Source organism: Carassius carassius, chromosome 1 (assembly GCF_963082965.1).
Source record: "Carassius carassius chromosome 1, fCarCar2.1, whole genome shotgun sequence".
Lineage (NCBI taxonomy): Eukaryota > Metazoa > Chordata > Actinopteri > Cypriniformes > Cyprinidae > Carassius > Carassius carassius.
Window position 1 is genome coordinate 4,309,006 of NC_081755.1, and position 6,608 is coordinate 4,315,613.

The 6,608-nt window shown below is 37.6% G+C and overlaps 1 long non-coding RNA gene across 1 annotated transcript; it reads right to left on the reverse strand.

Moving 5' to 3' along the window:
- Positions 1-1,920: 1,920 nt before the first annotated feature.
- LOC132139898 (uncharacterized) lies at positions 1,921-3,948 on the reverse strand. The gene is made up of 4 exons (XR_009433684.1): positions 3,470-3,948; positions 3,257-3,323; positions 2,918-3,088; positions 1,921-2,095 (listed from the first exon to the last, which is right to left on the reverse strand). It is a non-coding gene; the product is annotated as an uncharacterized LOC132139898 (long non-coding RNA).
- Between the last annotated feature and the right edge of the window lie 2,660 nt (positions 3,949-6,608).

Below are 6,608 nucleotides of genomic sequence, written 5' to 3' on the forward strand. Positions count from 1 at the left end.
ACCTGACTGAAATTCTTCATACAGATCATTTTTATGCAGGAAGGTGCTCAATTGAGCAGACACAACTTTTTCTAAAATTTTAGACATAAATGGAAGATTTGAAATAGGCCTATAATTTGCCAGTACACTAGGATCTAGTTTTGGTTTCTTAATAAGAGGCTTGATAACCGCCAGCTTGAATGGTTTTGGGACGTGACCTAAAGATAACGACGAGTTAATGATATTGAGAAGCGGTTCTTCGGCTACAGGTAACAGCTCTTTTAGTAATTTAGTGGGTACAGGATCTAATAAACATGTTGTTGGTTTAGATACAGTGATAAGTTTATTTAGCTCTTCCTGTCCTATATTTGTAAAGCACTGCAGTTTATCTTTGGGTGCGATGGATGAAACTGAAGTGTTAGACGCTGTAGAATCTACATTTGCTATTGTATTTCTAATGTTATCTATTTTATCAGTGAAGAAATTCATAAAGTCGTTACTATTTAACGTTGGTGGAATATTTGAATCAGGTGGCGTCTGGTAATTTGTTAATTTAGCCACTGTGCTAAATAAAAACCTTGGATTGTTTTGGTTATTTTCAATGAGTTTGTGGATATGCTCTGCCCTAGCAGTTTTTAGAGCCTGTCTATACCTGGACATACTGTTTTTCCATGCAATTTTAAAAACTTCCAAGTTAGTTTTTCTCCATTTGCGTTCAAGACTACGAGTTACTTTCTTGAGAGAGTGAGTATTACTGTTATACCATGGCACAGTACGTTTTTCTCTAACCTTTTTCAATTTGATGGGGGCAACAGCTTCTAATGTATTAGAGAAAATAGTGCCCATGTTGTCAGTAATTTCGTCTAATTCATGTGTATTTTTGGGTACAAATAGCAGTTGAGATAGATCAGGCAGGTTATTTGCGAATCTGTCTTTGGTGGCTGGAACAATAGTTCTGCCCAGACGGTAACGCTGAGACATATAGTTAATATCAGTTATACGCAGCATGCACGATACAAGGAAATGGTCTGTAATATCATCACATTGGGGTACAATATCTATAGCAGTAAGATCGATTCCATGCGATATAATTAGATCTAGTGTATGATTAAAACGATGAGTGGGCCCGGTGACATTTTGCTTGACTCCAAAGGAGTTTATTAGGTCAGTAAACGCAAGTCCTAATGTATCATTTGCATTATCAACGTGAATATTAAAATCTCCCATGATTAGCGCCTTATCAACTGTAACTAGAAGGTCTGAGAGGAAATCTGCAAATTCTTTTAGGAATTCTGTATACGGCCCTGGTGGTCTATACACAGTAGCCAGAGCAAGAGATACATTAGACTTCTTTTGCATGTCTGACAGTGTAACATTTAGCAGAAGTATTTCAAAAGAGTTAAAACTGTGAAACATAGTCACAGCAATTTACTGTAATTTTATATCTGTGATATTACAATGCATTGTTGTAAAAGCACAACTGTATACTGTAACTTCACAGCTTCAATGACACAGCAATTACTGTGATATTACAGTACATTACTGGGGAATTACAATCTTTTGCTGTACATCATTACAACAAGGCCCTGTACTTTTACAGTGTGTACTGTGAAAGTAATGTACAAGTTGACAGTAATTTACTGTGAATTTACAATGTATACTGTGGAAGTCATGCTAAAATTAACCAATAACTTACTGTAAAAGTAATGCAGATGCAGCTTCCATTTACTGTGAATTTACAATCATTGTACAATTATCCACCTCCCCCCAACAAACAACTCTGAGGTAAAGTCAACGTTAGCCCAATGGCATATTTATTAACAAAAAAAATATTTTTCAATTGTACAGCAGTTTGCTCCTTTCAGTCTCAAACATTATAATGAGTCCACACGCAACAGCATTGTGTAAAAATCTTGTAGTGCAAAGTTGTCTTGAAAAAATTACAAAAAGAACAAGGCTACTCAAAACTGAGCCTGACAACTACTGCTGCAAAAAAAAAAACTATGATGCCCACTCAAAGTCAATAAGTTTCCTCAAAAGGGTGCTCACATGAGGGTTCATTGTTGTCCACTTCTTGGTATTTGAGCCTCTTTCAGGATTGATGCCCAGGAAGCATCTGTTAATAAGCAAAGATAGTTTCAGTTTTAAATAGACTTAAGCCCCGTTCACACCAAGAACGATAACTATAATGATAACTATAAAGATAATGATATTAGCGTCCACACCAGCGAACCATATCGTCTGTTTATTCTGAGCGCACATGCGTCTGCCGCTTTAAATCCTCGAGCTAGTTATAGCAGGGTGCTGATTGGATGTCAATGTTTGTATAGTTCATCGGCTGGAAAAAAATAGTTCTGAAAATGATTCCAACGATACCGTTTCTCTATGCCTTTATCGTTATAGTTGTAGTCTGGACTCTGCTATTCTTTAATATTGAGAACGATATTTAGAACTATATCTTTATCGTTATCTTTATAGTTATCATGCTTGGTGTGAATTGGCCTTTACGGTATGTATTGCAGACAGCATTTATCAAGGTGTGCTTTTTGCTGTGCTTTTTCCCCACATAGAACCCTAATAGATTTATAATTAAAAACTTGTTAGATCTTACTCTCGCCATAATTTTTTTTTTTGCCATTTTTAGCCAAGGTGCCTCAGGTTAGGTTTGCCTGAGGCAAAGTGGTTGATTTTTTACTATGAGAGGTAGCAAAACAAAATAAATAGCTGTGATTGGACCAGCAGGTATTTGTCAGAATAACGTGTAGAAACCCAGACTGATCTGCAGAGCGAAATTGAATGAGTTCGCGAGATCAGGATGGTCTCACCAGGCTAGCCTCATGTACCTAGTTTGTCAGCATTTTCGACCTCAAGACAATCATTGAGTTGGAAGCCTGTACTATAATGTGAATTACAAGATTATGTGATCTTTATAAAATACCTTTGAATGAACTCCAGCGTCGAAGATCCAGCGGTAGGATACTCAAGGTTGAATACGCAATAGCTGCTGAAGAAAGCAGCTACTCCATGTAAAAATAAAGGGTGTGGGCCCATCACGACATGTCCCACAATGGATATACAGTAAGCCATCCAGAGGGCTTCATCATGTCACCTGAAATGAACAGATACAACATTATGTGTTATGAGCACTTTGGATCTGCTTAAGATACAAAGGGCTATACAAATGTAATTATTGATATTTATTGTGGTCATTTAGATTTCTAGAATGAAAACAAAATAATGAGTTAGAAATGTCGATACTAGATCAAAGTAACATTACCTTGAATGATCAAGCAGGGGGTTCCGGGGAGTTCTGCAGTATTGACGTCCACAGCAGTGGCACATGGCTGTAACATAGTTAACACACAATAGCATGGATTTAGGATAAAGGATAAATATTGTTCATTGGTCAAATGTAGTAAATCATGCAAGGTAAATGTTGATAATCTAATCACTCATTTTGCATTTTAAATATTTGAATAAAAAATCTTACATCAACTTCAAGCATCAAACTCTCGTTCGGCTCTTTGAATTACGACATTAGGAGCAGCAGAATGCAGGCAGCCTTGTCAGAGTCTGGATCATAGCAGGCCAGAACATCACGGATCTTGGGGTTGTCCAGTGTTGCACAGTAATCCAGGATGGTCTGTCCTCGTCGACTAATTGCCTCCTGTAGCTTCTGAAGGACATCAACGTCCATCAGGAGGCCAATGTTTGAGAATAGGCATTTCTGAGAGAAGAGAAATGGCCATTCCTGTTTGATCTCAGACATTGCTGCAGCAGGCACTTTGTTAAAGTATTTTTTCCGCAGGATGACGTATGTCTTTACCATCATTGGCTCTGCTCTCTCTGCCCCACTCATTCCTTCCTCTGTGTATACAGACATACAAATGTATTGTTAGTACCCAAGTAACAATTTGGTCTTGTAGCCGCCCAACACACACAGTGTTCAGATCTTGACCAATTACTAAATTCTAAAGAAAATTACCCCAAAAGACAGTAGATGGCATGCCTGAGTAGATGTTCAGCAGATCCCTCTTTATATTCTCCAACGTTGCCTCGGTCTCCCCCTCTGGCAAATCTGCTGGGCCCCACCTGACACACCTAGGAGTGGGCATCACAGAGTAACAATACTATTGGGGACGGTTATAACTCAGAAGGTGGAGCAAGTCGTCTCATGACTGAAGGGTCAGCAGTTTGATTCCCTGTTGTGACTGTCTAAATAGACCCATCCCACAGAAGTTATGTTAAAGTGTAATAGTGTTGTAAACACAGGTGTATTTTATCAAACTAATTAAAGGGATATTCTACCATTTGGGGAATTTAGCTCATTTTCCACCTCCCCTTGAGTAAAACACAATTAATTTTTACCTTTCTCCCGTTCATCCAGCAGTTCCCCGAGTCTGGCGATACCATGTATAGCTCCAGCCTAGCATAGATCATTGGATCAGATTAGACCATTAGCATCTCGCCCGCAATGTGACTAAGATTTCCAGAATTTGTCCTATTTAAAAGTTGTTTCTTGCCGCGTGATATCACTGCGCCCATGGTAAGTTAGCAACGTTTATGATTATTACACCAGAATGAGAGTATAGTTCCATGTCAAATCAGCCTAGAAAATCGCCACATTTCATTTTCCGTTACTTTTATTGCACGTTCTAACTTTAGAAAAGACAACTTTTAAATAGGAAAAATTCTTGAAATCTTAGTCACTTTGAGGGCGAGATGCTAATGGTCTAATCCGATCCAATGATCTATGCTAGGATGGAGCTATACGTGGTATCGCCAAACTCAGGGAATGACTGGATGAACGGGAGAAAGGTAAAAATCAATTGTTTTACTCAAGGGGAGGTGGAAAATTAGCTTATTTCCCCAAATGGTGGAATATCCCTTTAAGGTCAATGTATTTAGTGTACCACAACCATGCATGCCAGAGAGCCACTATGCACAATATCAGCGCCCTGGCTCAGATAAATCCTAAATGGAACAAGGCCATAATCACAGGTCATTACACCTGTGTTTACTACACTATTAACATCGCAACATGATTGCTGTGAAAAGGGGTACATGTCAAAGTGTCAATAAACTAATCAAGAGAAAAGTATGTTTTGTCCTGTTTCAGGGTTATTCATGGTCATATACAATGCTTTCAAACAAATATTGACAGACTTTACATGTATATTGCCACATACATATTGCCACATACCCTTATTGGTCAACAGGACCTCTTGCCAGTCTGGCCTCTCCTGCCATTCCCATGCGCGGTCTTCTTTCTCTGCGTCGTTGAGCAAGAGTTTTATTCCTATTTTTGTACTCCACTCTCGTTTTTACTTGTTGCAGAAGAGAGTGACATCCGTCTCCAGCAGTATCATCGTGCTTGCCAATGTCGCCAAATGATTTTGGATGGCACCATTGTGGCACCTATGACAGAAGCGTACAGCTAATGTAAGGATTACTTAAAGGAAAGAACTAAGAAAAGGAAAGAAAAAGGAGAAATTACACAAAGGCAACCAACAATAAGAATTTCAGTTTGAATGCAGATTATGATCATTTATCATTGTAATTTAATTTTAGCCGTATGTCAAAAATGATAGTGGTATATATATAGTGTTTTTTTTTTTTCTGTAGCACTTTGAGATTGCTAACTCAATGTAAATTGCATTTACAACTTTTACAATTATTATTCATTCATATCAGGACAAGTGGGAACCCTAGTGTTAAAACCCTCCCGTTGTCGAACACAACGTGAGACTAACTTACTCCAGTTAGCTCAGTTATGTTGTAACTAGGATATCTGCTGGGAAAAAAAAAAATTTCATGGACCGTTTGAATCACTAAGTTATTAAAGTTAAACAGCTAACGGTTAGCCCTGCTAATCTATGATAACCTTGACTTATTACAGAAATGTGCACACATAAATAGTAAAGTTTGTCCCATTACTGGTTTTATAAACTTTACAAATACCAGATTTGTTTTAACGGTGATATTGACATGCAAAATTATAGCGAAACTCTTGTCATAACTAACATTACTACTATTAGCAAATGCTGTGAGAGAATTTTCAACAATTCCGGGCACTTGCTAACAAAATGTGAACGGTTGTAACTAACTATATCCGCTGGGGAAAAAAATCGGTTTGAATCACTAAGTCATTAAAGTTAAACAGCTAACGGTTAGGCCTGCTAATCTATGATAACCTTGACTAATTATAGAAATGTGCACGTATAGTAATGTTTGTCCCATCATTGGTTTTATAAACTAGTATAAAATAGTGACATGAAAAATTATAGCGAAACTCTCGTCATTACTAACATTAAGTTACTACTATTAGCAAATGCTGTGAGAGAACTTTCAACAATTCCGGGCACTTGCTAACAAAATGTGAACTGTGTCATGCGATAAACGTTTATTTGAAAGTATATATTATAATTATATTAAAATAACATGGGTGTAAGTGCTGCAAACATGCATACTGCTCACCTTCTCCATTTAGCCTGGAATAGAAGAGGGACACGACGATGGCGCTTTCAATTCAAAACAGATCGGTTATGTCATGTGACTTCCAAAGGCATATTTCAATACAATATTTCACTGTAATAATACAATTTACTATTTTTTCACTATTTTTTACT